Raw genomic sequence first — 14,334 nt, forward strand, 5'->3', positions numbered from 1 at the left:
GGCAGACATTGCATTTACTGTTTTTCACTGTTCATTTTCTACCACCACCCTCTTTAGTATTTTCCTTTCTCATGTCAATTATTTACAAAAGGGGAAGAAAGCATAAAGACACGATTAAATGACATTATGACTAAAAGTGGTTCTAAATTCCAGAAGTTAGAGCCTGATACCAGAAAGCAAGTAGAACGTGGACGTGAGATCTGCCTTTCTCTGCATTGCTGTGGCCAGTTGAAAAGATTCACAGATACCTACCAGCACCATATTGATATTCAAGTGTTGAAAAGCAACTGTCAGTCACATTTGAAATACCAGCCTACACACAGTGATTCACATCTTGTGCTCCTTCAAATATAACTATAACCCTGTCATGCTAGCAATCCCATGGAAATCCAAAATGGGTGAGGAGGGGAGCAAAATCTTTCATTTCCCAGTTACTTTACAAGCATTTCACCTGTCTTGGCCTGGAGTCTGGTGCTGCATTCCAGTCGTGCAAGCACTGGGAAGGCTGGGAAGGTGTGAAAGGACCATAAAACAGAAACACCAGGAAACTCCAGGGAGATCATCAGGTCACACAGCACAGTTTTACAGCCCCAGTCTGCAGCCACACCAGCTCACAGGCAGCCAGAGCCTGTCCTGCAGGCAGGGAGAGGAGCAAAGCAGTGGCTCCGCTGGATGCACCCGCTTGTCTCCACTCTCCATAACCCATCTCGCACGGAGCAGGTGTGAGATTGGAGTTCACAGGGGTGCTGAATTTGAAGCATTAAAACAGGTCTTTTGGTGCATTGCTTCACTACAGACAAAGCGTTATGGGGGTTTTCTTGTACTACCCGCTACATCCAACAGAGAAGCAGATGCAGGTCCTCTGTTAGATGAGGATCCAGCTCTCCGTTTCTCCTGCACTTTTCCCCTCTTCCTCAACATTCTCCAAATTCTTTTCTTCTGAAGAAAGCATCTGGGAAAAAATACAAAATTACCATCCTTTAGTCCTACACACTTTCATTTTTAATACAGTCTATCATAACCAAGCCTGCAGTCTTTAGGTTATTTTTTTTTCCTCAAAATAAATAGCTATCGAGATTAAAAATGAGTGATTATCCGCTAATATACCAATGAACTGCATGCCCAAGCTAAAGATTTTAAGTTATACAGACTTCATCAGTACAAATTACTCCAGAGGACCAGGAGTGTCACACCTCATAAGATGCATTAAGATTAATGAAACAGGCAGAATCTGGGAGCACATCCCTGTACACATCTGCATCAGCACAGCACAGAGGAGGCTGAACATGCAGAATGAAAGTCAGTGCTGAGGGCCCAGCACGCACCTAGGTGTTTTTTTTTTAACTCTGAGCTACCTCTAGCATGGAGCTGTGGACCAGAACAGCCACTGGCAGCTGGCACACACAGGGAAAAGCAAGTCCATCCATCCCACCTCAGCCCCACTCCATCATGGGAGCCTCCAAGTGCCAAAGGTGAGCAGCTGGAGGCTCACTTCAAAGCAGGTCTGAGGCAATTAGCTCTAAAGACTTTTGCTACATAAATATCAATAGCAATATTTCAGTGTATCTCAAATACTTCCAGTTTAAAACAGTTGGCATAAAGCCAATTTAAAGTTTGTCAGTAGCCATGGTCACTTGATTAAATATTCTTATTTTCATCACCATTGCTGTTCTCCTGCTCTATACCGAGAACACTCCAGGACACACCATACCCATGCAAACATGCCTGCAAATGGACACGAGTGAAATTAGACATCTACAGGCCTTTACAACAAAAGAGCTGAGCTCTTAGTTTCTAAAAGTGTAGTCTCCCTCACAGGTAGATCTTGGGCAGAAAATAAATAGTTCGTTTTTATTTTTAAATCTAATTTAATTTCCACACTTATATTAAATCCATGTATATAACTCACTGTGGAAAACATATAATTTTAACAAACTTTACATACTAGAAGAGAATTTTAACTGTTGCTTCTTTTTAGGCTTTGAGGGCCACATGACACAGTGGAGAAGGCTACAAAAGTTCAACCATCTTGTGTGTGCAGGCCCAGGCAGAGGAGGTCTGCATTTTCCAGTCACCCATGTGTTTGTTTGACATAAGATATAATGGGAAATAATGCTGTGGAAGCCCCAAGCAACAATGTGTGAGGCACTCCTGCAAAAAGAAGCATTAACATACTTTTACAAATTGTTATGACAACTTAGTAATTGGATATAGCAACTTTTCCAGACCTATTGGCACATGAGTGTGGGAAGCCTGGAGGCTGCTGGTTCTGCAGGACAGGAGCTGCAGGCAATTCAGGGATCACTTTCACTGGCAGCTGCAGGTCAGAGAATAAAGGGAAAAAATACTTTGGAGAAAAATCTCTAAGAACAAAATTTTAAAAAAGACTTTTGACGGTTTGAACAACATAAAGCTATTGGAAACTGAACTGTTGCATTAGATTTATTTCAAGAACATAAATAGCTTGATAGGTTTGATTTTAAAAGCACATCAGCCTCCATTACCAAAGGAAGGTTTTCTTAGCCCTGGAGCTTTAACAGATTCACCTAAGTTTTTTAAAACAATTCCTAACAGTTCATGAGGCACATTTGAGATTGGCAACCAGAAAAAGGGCGCGTGCAAGCATCTATCCTATTCCTTCCCCACCTGCAACTCTCAGCTCTTGCTTAAACTAAACACTGAATTTTAAACTTTTACAAAACTTTTATTTCAGTTTAGTGTGACTTATGTTAATTCAGTCTAAATCTATTGCTTACCAACATAAGCTAAACAGAGGGAATTCTAAATTAGAATGACTGTTAAAAACAAGGTTTTCCCACTGCAATATCTAAGTCAGTATGAAACTGACCCAAACTTTAGAGGTAATTTTGTAGTTAATAAAGCCCTAAAGTACTCAGAAACAAGTATGCTGCTATTGTTCGTATAAATAAAGCAAAACTCGTAACACAGAGCAGCCTTTGTAACACTTTCTTGATAAGACTTTGATAGAACACAAGTGAAAATACTCTCTGCTCACCATTTCCCTAACCTTTACCTATAAAGAAAAAAAAGGCACAGATGCATCAGTACTTTTCAAATTGATTGATATTTTACACAAGATAAAATTAGGATTCATATGTCATGATTAAAGCAATTCTCTCCCAATGTGACTGTGTCACTCCAAAAATAATTCAATGCACTATTCCCCTGCTAAGTATGGAGAAAAGTGTTTCCTTTAGAAGAGGAAATTCTCTTAAGGAAGTTGTTTTAAGCTAAATAAAAGTTCAGGATGAAGCCAGCAAAAGGTGTGAAGGATTTCTCTTTGATTTCCCAGCTTGTGTATTTGGGCTCAGACACAGACTACATTTTATGCACATATTAATAGGATGCTAATAAGCCTACAACTCTGCTTTGACAGGGACCTGTAGAGACAACCTGATATGTGGCACCAGATATAATAGCTGTCTTAAGCAGGAGATTTATTTCCTCTCACACAGGGGGTCAATCAGACAACATATTTTTTAATTACAAGCTCAGATGAGAATGTTGTGCAAAGTTAGGCTGTTAATTTTGCTGTAATGTTTCTCTGTTAAAGTAAACCCTCAAAGGACTGAAATAGAACCCAAGCCTTTGAGACTAACTAGGAGCAGCTTTTGCTCTTCACTGGTAACCTTACAAGCAACATGAGGCCACTCAGTTGCAAACCCTCACAAATTACTAGGTCACAAAAAACAATCCTGCTATCAAAAGAACAGAAATTGGCAGCATTTATTTCAACAGCTTGCTACATCCCATGGAAAACTTGGAAGGAGAGTCTATCTAGCTGTAAACTGCAGAGATATTTCAAAGTTAAATCTTCTTAAAACAACACTGAAAAATTTATAAAAGCAATAAAAGCAAAAATGAAAAAATAGTAGGTAAAACTAATCTCAACTATGTATTTATCCAAATTTCTCTTTATCATTTAAAACATAATCCAAAAATTACATCTCCTGTATCTGGTGCCACATATCCTAAAATTTAATTTAGCCACACATTCAAGCAAGGCTTCCATATACTTTCTCCCCCAAACAAACTTTGTTTTCACCATTTCAGCTTGGGGATTTTTTTCATATTTCTTGAACAACAAAAAGAGATTAGAACAGACCTTTTTCATCATCCGACACTAAAAAAAGGCCTTTTACTTGAACAGCAATGCAAAACGGAATTTAAAAAATAATGAAAAAAACCCCTCACAGTGCACAGATTATTTTCATTTTAATTTGAAATAAAAATTCTGGAAAATTGTGATTATTCTTAACCTGTCGTTACAGAAGCTTCTGCCTTTTATTAACTTTTGCTTTGATGAAACTTAAGAAGTACAACAAGAAGTTTTCTTGTTGTTTTAAAAAAATTCTATATAGCTTAAGCATTTCGCATCTCAAAAAAAAATATGTAGATAGATAGAGATATATATTTTTCAATATAAATATATTTTCAGTCTGGTCAATTGACCAGCACGTCTGCATACAGTTACTTGTAAAACTGTGTCAAATATCTTCTCCTGTCCTGGGATGAGTCTCAGCTTCAATCTTCTTTCTGTCATTTCAAGGCTTTCCTGACAACGACTTCAGCCATCAACAAAAAAAATGGACAGCTGTCACTCATCAGTTGCTCTTATCTGTCAGCTTGAAGACATGGATGCATTTCTATTTCTTAAAGTGAAATAAATGAGTATAGTTCTGAAATTACAGAGTAAGCCATTAATTTGAAAGTTGACAAAATTAGATTCCCCTCCCCTTTCCTGTAATTTCTGCTTAGGGAGTTCCATCTGTTCCCTTGACCTTCTCCTCAAGAGAATGAGCAGAGCAGAAGCAAAGTGCCCCCCAAAGATGTCTCATGCCTGCAAATGGTTCAAGATGCCCTTGTGTCCCTGCAACTGACTCCAAAGGGCTCTCATGAAAGTCTCCCAGGACATTCTGAAATGGGCACCTGTGCTGCTCCAAGGGGATGTTCCTCTCTCACACAACTGCAGCCACCATAGCTCCCATGGAGATGCTCTTCTGTAAATCTCACCTGCCCACATGGTCTCTGTGCTGGACACGAGCTGCCCACCCTCCTCACAAGGCTGGAAATCCCGCTTTGGATGACAAGTAGGAAGGTCCAGAGCTTCAGGCACCGGCTTCTCTTGCAGAGGGAGGAGGCCTAGGGGACCTCCACAGGGTCTTGAAGGCTGGGCCTTGATGTTTGTGTATCTGGTTACAGTGACACTGAAAGAACAGCAGCAAGTCAAGTAAGTACACTTGCAAAATCTACTTCGGCTTCCTAGCTGCAGGACTTAAAATGTCAGGGTCAAAAGAGGAATGTTAAAGTCTTCACAAAGTGGACATAAACCAGAGCTCAATCTGTTGCGCTACTATGCAGGCTGCACACAGATATAACTAGTGTAACATACAAAACACAAATGCGTTGCCATTATAGCACAAGAGTTCTATTGTCATTACATTGCAAGGGTTCCATATTGCTGGAGTTTCATATCTCCTTGATGTTTCTCACAGCCAGCTCCTCTAGGCACTGACTCTTCCTTGTCCTCACAGCAGCCAACTGACTCCAGTTCCCCCAACCAACCCACTCTTATAGCACTCTTCTTATTATTGTCTGCAGCTATGGCCTGTTAAAGTCAGCCTGCTCCTAATCTTTGATAATTAACCCAGCTGCAACTCCTTAGGTGGTAAGATTACTTTCTATACTACCTTTATTTACTTATTTTCTATTCTCCTATACAAATAAATGCACTGCTGGTCACATTCTGTAGTGTAGGCTGTGAGATGTGAAGGGCACGTGTGCCTGCAGCCCTTGGGCAAATGTCCTGCAGCCCTCTGGGTGCTGTTCAGACAATGCTCCAAAGCCCTTTTGTGTTCCTGGTTCAAGCACTATCTTTGAAACCAGCAGAGCATTTATGACCCTCTGCCCAGGAGCTTCCCACACATGTAAAATCAAGCCAGCTTTCTTCCAGTGGCTTACCTAACATTCACATCAACCTTGACAGGCTCAGTTCAAATTCTGACCCGTGGCAGCTGTTAAAGATCACATGGGAGTAACAGAATCCACTGAATGCCTTTTGGGAGGGGTCCAAGATACTTGAACTATTAGAAAACACACATGATCTATAGGTGATGGCCAACCCTGCAAAACTGAAGTGATTTGAACCCTATCAAAACTGAAATGATAGTGTTTCTGTGGAAACACAAGTTAATTTTGATCTCTTCTGTCAGGGTCCCAAATATCAGAGTGGCTGCAACAATTCCACCATTGTGGAAATTTGTGACAGTTCCTCTGGGACACTGTGTGTATCCTACCATCACTAGCCACAACCTGAGTCCTCTGCCCTGCTGCCTCTCACCAGTTTTGACACCTAAGCAAGCCATCTTCACCCTTATCTTCCTCTCTCTATCAGTCCACTCAGGACTGGTTTGTAGCTCAGAACTCTCTCAGTGTTAACCACAGAATGGGCTCACCCCAAGATAATAACAAACTATTCCTTTTGGGAAGATGAAATTTACCCTAAGGTCAACGTGATGAGGTCAGCAAGGAAACTAACCTTGGCAAAATTCTCTTCACAGCATCTTAAGACAATGTAAGTTTGCTGACTGCCCTGACAAAAACCCACACTTTTTTCACCAATGGAGAAAAAGTTTAGCATCCCAGAAGAAGAATCTTAAAGGGTCTAGAAGCAGTACTGACGAGAGAAGGGAGAGAGAAAACCCCAAGACACAACTTCGCTTATTTGATCTGGGCTGTTTAGGTTTACAACAACAATCTTGATTTCACCTGCATCATGGAAGTATATTTTTCCTATGTAGGAATAACAGAGAAGTGAAACCCACAAATGTAATTTTTTTTCTGTGACAAACATACACATTTCAATTTAACATTCAAACAGAAAACCAAATCCTAAATCTATTTAATTGTCTTACTACCTCCCACGGATGCTAACCATGTTTTGCTGACCTCTGTAAGGCTGCCAGTGAGAGGTGATGAATTTTGTCTATCTTGCTCTATACTGACTGCCTTTCCTTTGATTTTTCAATTCTCCCACTATCATAGAAAAACAGACTTGATTTGGGGAAATTAGTTTATTTTTCTTACCAATCAGATCAAAGTAGGATAATGGCAAATAGAACCAAATCATAAGAACACATATTCCCCATCCACCTTTTCTTCCTGGGCTTAACTTTACTCCTGGCTGGGGAATGGGGGCTGTGGTCAGCTCATCACTTGTTGCTTCTTCTAATTCTTCCTCCTTAGTGGGAGAGCTCCTCACACTTCCCTGCTCCAGCATGGATCCCCTCCTCAGGAGCCAGTCCTCCATGAGCTCCTCCAAAGTGAACCCTCCTCATGAAGTTCTCTTCATGAGAAGAGTTGCAGTTCTTCATGAACTGCTGCAGCATGGGGCCCTGGCACAGTCCTTCAGGAACAGGCTGCTCCAGCATCCACTTTATAAAGGTGTGGACTGTGTGGCTACAAAGGGGGAACTCAGACTGCTGATGGCCCTGCTGCAGCCTGCCAAAGGCCCAACACACAAATAGTGCTGCTGGGTTACACACCCAGCAGAGCATCACACTTCCAGCCCAGCAAACACCCCTCACCTCCTCCACCAGTGTAGTTCAGCTCTTACCTTCTTTGCAGTGCCTGGGCACATGTGAGCCCCCCAAAATCCTGTGCTACTGTGACCACACAGATAATAATACAAGATTATTCGGACAGAATAACCCCCAACACAAAACAGGAGCACTTGCCCACAATGAGATCATTGAGATCACCACAAAGTGCTGTCACAGGAAGTGTTCTGTGCCATTTAAACATGACTCCCATACCACATGGGCTGCTCCAACAGGCCAGGCTGCTGAAGGCTGCTGCCAGGATGAGTCAGCCCTCAAAAGCCAGCCAACAGGCTGAAGAGCTTACCCTGAGGTGAAATCTAAACACTTTTGCCAAGATATGACCCATTAATAGATGATAAGCAATACTACTTTCGTGTTTGTTCCCCTCCTTTCCTAACCCACTTGCAAGCATTTTTCAGAAATTGATCTGGTTTTAATCTATGTTTCATTATGTTGCCTACATAGTTTATGGAAAAAATGTACTTGTTATTTAAAAATAGTCTCCAATTCAAGTAACAGCAGACAGCTTGATGAACTCATTCATCTATGGAGACTATGGAGTTAAACTGAATTTTCAACTCAAGGCAAAAATGAGAAAGCAAGAATAAGAACATAATAACATGTTGCATACATTTAGCTATGTTATACTCTGCAGAGAAACATTTTAGCAGATATTTATAGCAGTTGTTTAGACTCTTCCACACCACAGTCAAGGAATAGTAAGTTTTCAAAAGAGAAGATGTAAAGTACTGATAGAATAAACTTAAAGAAACCCAAACAAACAAACAATGTCCCAACCAATTAAAAAAAAATCACAAGAAGCCTGATATTTGGGTTAGGTTTTCTTGGGTTTGTTTTGGGTTTTTTTAATAACAACATTGAAAGCAAAAACTCCCAAATTCCTCACACCAAACAAAACTTAATAATAAATGTAATCTTCAAGGCAAACTCTTGGCTTGGCACTCAGGAGTGCTGAGTTTGGATGCTACAGTATCCAACGGCTTTGTCTGAGGCTCTTTAGGGAAGCACTACTCACACTGTGCAAACTGTTTGTTGTATATTCCCTCAAATATTGAGACCAAAGTTTTCAGAAAGAAAAAAAGAAAAGACTGTAATGGCTTCGGACACCTAGTTGAGCAGCTTGTTTCCGAAAAGTGCTGATGAGCCAGGAGCTCCCATTCACTTCAAAGTGTGGGATTTGGGAATGTTTGTTGCTTTAAGATTTATTGCCTCTCTACATCCTAAATGAGAGATTCAAGAAATTACAACAAGTAGCTCATCTCCATTAAAATTAGAAAGAAGTGCTAGACTGATTTGTGGCATCTGTTCCAGAGACCGACACATTCATGCCTTCACTGATCCTGCTGGAGGAATAAATAAAAAGGGAGGGTACCCCAGGGAAAGCTTTGCTAAGGAGCAACAGGGCACCTCCTCACAAAATCCTGGGGCTGACAGAAGCCAGAGCACACGAGAGAGAGGAGAGGATGAGAACTCTTTCTTTCTTTCCGCAGACTAGTTAGCAGGGAAGGAACAGAATTCAGCCCACAGCTCTGACTGTATTCCTGTCAGAGAGCCAGCTTAGCAACATTGTGTAAAAACAGAATCGCAGGCTGGGCAGTAACAGACCAAGACAGCATGTGGAAATCCATAGCTAAACAAAATAACACCATCAGGAGCAAAAGCTTTGATTCAAATAAGGAGAATTCTAACCATGTAGCAAAGCTGTTGTACAGCCAAGCTGACAGACCAAACCTACAAAACCTCTACAAAATCCCCTAACATTTAGATATTGATACCCACAGGGATTTTGGGGATTGGCAAGTCACCAAAACAAATGTGTTATTTCACTCCAGGCAGAATTATTCCTTCCTGAAAATATGGCATGCTTCAGCCATGAAGGTTTTGGAAGCTTTCTCCTCTTCTGAGGGGAAAAAAAAGAAATAAAGAATAGCAAGTGCAAAGGGTACGAGTCCATAAAGGGATGTCACTGTTAGCAACCTGAGTGACAGACAGGAAGGAGATTTCCACAACTGGCATTTGGTGAATTGCAAGCTATAAAAACTGGAGATTTGCTGGCTTGTCTGCAGTTTCTGGGGACAGCAATTTAATTCTGTCTGTTACTAAAAGATCTTATTTTATTTATATAATTTATTTCAGAATTTCTTCCTGAACCAAGATAAAGCAAGAAAACAGAACAAATCACACTTATTACTAGGTTGGTTTTTTTTTTAATGATTGTATAACTAAAAAAGTGATTTTAATATCTCAGGTTTCTTTGCATCTATCATTGGAAAAAAAAATAATTTCTTTTGTAGTTATACTACAAATAGTCTTCCTTACACCTGATTTATTTTGCTTTTATCGTGGTTTTTGTACAGTCATTATTTTCCTCTTTTAAAGTTGTGAGTTACTATTATAATGAATGAATTCTTGAAGCAATTAATGCATTATAATAGCAATTATGCATCTGTGCTGAAGTTGCACCTTAATAATAGCCCACAGTACAAAGTGGTCTACTTTAGCTGAACCAGGGAAAGGAAATCCTTTCCTGCGCCAAGGAAGCTCTCAGAGAAAACACAAAATCTTCCTGAAAAAAAATTCTTCTTGTAATTCAAAGAATTTCATAATGAATAAATATTGGCTACCCCTTCTTCCCAACATTCTCCTGCTCCTCAACTTCACATCTTTTTCTTCTTTTGCTGTTCAAGATTTTGTTTCACACTAAAATCAGACATTGAGATCTGATTTATCTGCTTTTCAACTTCCCTATTCAGCAACTCCTGGGAGTATAAATAGCATTTCTGTGCCTGTAGAGATCCTTTTATATTTTAAGCTGGCACTTGAGGGGATGGGAGAAAGGAGAAGTCTCACTAACTAATTTACACTTGGCAGATTTCTTTTTGTTTAAAAAGTGTATTTTTCACCTTATACACACACAGACACACATATATCCATCCTGGATAGATGGAAATTAAATGGAAAAGCTGAAGGAACTCAAGCTGTTTAGCGAGTTGAAACTATTTAAATAATAAGCGCTTTGAAACACCATTTCACCTACTTGTGTTAAGACAGTCTAGTCTTTGATATACACCTAAGAAATTTACCTGCATTATATAGATAAAGGAAATTAATTAATGCAACAAAGAAGAGGATGCTTAACTATCCTCAGAGTGCTACGGACCTCTTAGGAGCACGAAGATACTAACTCTTCTATTTGATGCAAGTATGGGTTGGCTAAATTGGACATTGAGGGCACAGAGGAATGAATATGAGCAAAACCACCTCGTACAGAATACAATTATTGTAAAGCACAGGCCAGTTGTATCTGCTTGAGACAAATGTCCACAGCAATGGTGGCTTTTTTCCTGGGGAAAGGAGAAGGCAACAGCAGATTTAGTCCAAGAATCCTTTTCCTTCCCCAGTTTCTGGAAGCCTCTTTTCTCTAAGCTCGTCTTAAAACAGCCTTGGTGGGAGGCTTGTGCTGCTCGGCTGCCGGCACGGCACACTCCGTTCGTCCTCCGCAGAAGGGAGCATTTCCAGCTGCAGGAGGAGCATTTTCCAGCTGCAGGAGGCGGCATTCCCAGCTGCAGAAGGGAGCATTCTCAGCTGCAGGAGGAGCATTTTCTAACTGCAGGAGGGAGCATTCCCAGCTGCAGGAGGCGGCATTCCCAGCTGCAGGAGGAGCATTTTCCAGCTGCAGGAGGCGGCTGGCAGCTCCAGCAGAGCCCCGGCAGGTGGCACCGTTGACCCAGTGTCCCTGGGCAGCACAGTCCGTGCAGGGAGCGCCTTTGGGAGATGCTCGTGTTTCCATGCACTGCAGGAGCCTCCTGGAGCCGGGATCAGCCGCTGCTTTACGGCGCAGAGAACAGGTTTGGCCTGCAGAATGTGCCAGGCAGCGAGGTATATTCAGAAACACGGGGAAAGAAGGAAAAGAAAAGCCACAGGAGCCGGCTTGCTGAAAGAAAAGTGCATTTAACTAGCGACGGGATTGTGGAATCATAAACTCGTCAGGGTTGGGCAGGACCTTTAAAGGTCCCTTCATCCAACCCCACTGCGAGGAGGGACATCCTTCAACCAGCCCAGATTGCTCAGAGCTCTGTCCAGCCTGACCTGGAGTGTGCCCAGGGATGGGACATCCACCATTTCTCTGGGCAGCATGTTCCAGTGTTTCACCATCCTCTTTGTAAAAAAAATTCCTTCTATACCTAGCCTAAATTGACCCTCCTTCAGTTTGCAGCCATTACCCCTTGTCTATCCCGACAGGCCCTGCTAACAGGTTGGAATACAAGGTGTCCTTTCAGCTGTGCACAAGCACAGTCTCTGGCACTGCAGAGCTACAGCTGTCCACTGCTGCATTCACTGTCCTGCGTGGGACGCCGTGGTTCCTGAAGTTAAAACAAATCTCTTTCAGTTGTCAGCAAGGCATGAGCGGTGACCCAGCTGTGTCAAACTGCACCCTGACGGAGTAAACACTAGAGCTGTAAGAAAATATTGAGAGTATCTCACAACAATCACTACAAAAGCTTCTTTAAAAAGAGTGTTCTTACATAACACATATTTTTGTATGCCATAATGCAAATAAATACTGTTGAATACCATCCATATCACCCCTCTAATATCTAGGTTAACCAGGGTGGACTCTCATGTGATGCACAAGGGAATACTCTATATTGAAAATGACCAAGGAACTCCTTTCCAGCCTTGCTCTGCAGACTCTCCCCTGCTAGCTGATGAAAACAATGGGCACTGCAGCACAGTAACAGCAAAACAGCACATCTAAAAATCTCGTTTCCTTTAGTACATGGGAGGTTACTTGAAGATTGCCTTCAGCATTTTAGGCTATATAATCAATTTTGGCTCTTGCCTACACAGACATAAACAAAGAATAAAAATACAATAATTAAAGATGATGGTAGAGTAACCACAACTGATGCCAGATTCCATTCTCTTGCCAGTTAAACCAAGGTGCTCCACCAATATAGAAACTGCCTTGGCACCTGGGCACTAAAAAGGGAGTATCAGCCCTTGGGCAACTGAATGATTTCCTGGTTACTTGATCAGAAGTCCTGAAATTCACTGCTGTTACCAGGTAGCCTTCCATAGTGGCATTACCTGATCCATTAGGGTTTGATTCATCACACCTTCTTCATCTTCCTCACTGAATGCTGATTTGACATTTATCCTCTCTGTTTGCCATCTTTGCCAGTCACCTTCTGTGGTTATTCTGTACTAAGATAAATTGGTGCCAAAGGAGAAGCTGTGCAATCGTGACAATGGATACCTTTGAGTTGTCTTTGCCAACTATAATTCAAACCATGGATGAAGCTAGAATATAGCTGGCCATAACCCACTTATCCACACTACACATACCTAAATATCAAGAACATCTCATTCTCAGACATCTCCAGTAAACTGGAGTGGAAGCTGTGCATCCTTACTGACAAGTTGACATTCAGCAGATGCAGTCTTCTGCTGCACAGAAAAGAATTGGATGGCCAAAACCCATGCACCAGCAAACCACAAAGATGCCATAAACAACCTATAAATCCTGCTGAAATGCAAGGTTTCTTGTTCCATGTGTGTTTCAATTAGTGTGTCAGGGACATCCATACCAGGTAGGCAGCTGTAACTCATGAGCTGCAGGTCATGGACAACAGCTGGAGGCCTGGAGGGATGGCCTGGGGCAGAACAACAGCTCTGGTGACTCACAGGTATGCAGGACTTGCTCAAAGGTTTGATAAAAACAAGTAAACTATGTCAATTGGCTGAGTGTCTGTCACGCGTTTAAAAACACACAGGATTTTATTAGGACATCAAAGAATCAAAGCAATTCTTATCAGTATGGACCAAAAAAAACCCAAACAAAAAAACCCCACAGAGTCTTTAAAGATATTTCATTTATGTCTGACTAAAATTAGACTACTCTAGAGGAGCTGTACTACCTGAGAAAAGACCCTCTCTAAGCTTTAGGAAATAACAAGTATTCCAGGCAAGCAGGAGCATAAAACAGATCATCTCTTTGTCCTTCACTGATCTGTGACCTCAGAGCTGGCTTGAGGAACTAAAGTATTGATATACCAGATACAGAAAAATCTTGTGTTATTTAGAATATTCTATCTGTGGCATATTGTTTGGGTTTTTGTTTTGTTTTGTTTGTTTGTTTATTCTAACTATTAATTGCTCATCATCCAGTCCTGACTAAGCCTGATCCCTTTCTGGGCTCACAGAGTTTCTAAGTGCCATTCCAAGAAACAGACCACACAGAAAGCATCCTCTCAGTTCAAATCATAGAAGCTTTTAGCAAGGCTTCTGAGGTGGCACAATCTCCCTCCCCAGAGGTGAAGAGGCAACACAGAACAGTTAACACAAACATTCACTCACCCCTAACAAGTGCTGTTGGAGATGAAGTCTGAGCACACCTTCCTTGTTTGCGAGAGAATGACAACTACAAAGAAAATAGTTGCCGTCTCACAGAAATACCTGGCATTACTGACATTATTCCTGCACAACATTGCTCCTCCCTCTTTCTCTCTCTGTAGTACAATTTGTTGCTATGAAATCTCAAGAATGCCAGTGATTGATTTTGAATATCTAATGTGTGTCTAATAAGCAGCAAAATGAGACAGATGTGACAACAAACAAAATGACAGTACAATAAAAATGACTGACATATAAAAAGAAGCTTGGTTTTGTTAAAGGAAAACAACAAAAA

General features: G+C 41.2%; 1 protein-coding gene across 1 annotated transcript in view; it reads right to left on the reverse strand.

Moving 5' to 3' along the window:
- The window catches only part of LOC102072471 (uncharacterized), a 67,396-nt gene that overhangs the window by 40,993 nt on the left and 12,069 nt on the right, over positions 1-14,334 (reverse strand). The window contains exons 3-5 of the mRNA XM_074537379.1: positions 5,035-5,228; positions 2,229-2,317; positions 253-952 (exon numbers count right to left, since the gene is read on the reverse strand). The gene's annotated coding sequence lies outside the window, so the exon portion shown is untranslated. The remainder of the gene's footprint in view (positions 1-252; positions 953-2,228; positions 2,318-5,034; positions 5,229-14,334) is intronic.

Source organism: Zonotrichia albicollis, chromosome 3, assembly GCF_047830755.1.
Source record: "Zonotrichia albicollis isolate bZonAlb1 chromosome 3, bZonAlb1.hap1, whole genome shotgun sequence".
Lineage (NCBI taxonomy): Eukaryota > Metazoa > Chordata > Aves > Passeriformes > Passerellidae > Zonotrichia > Zonotrichia albicollis.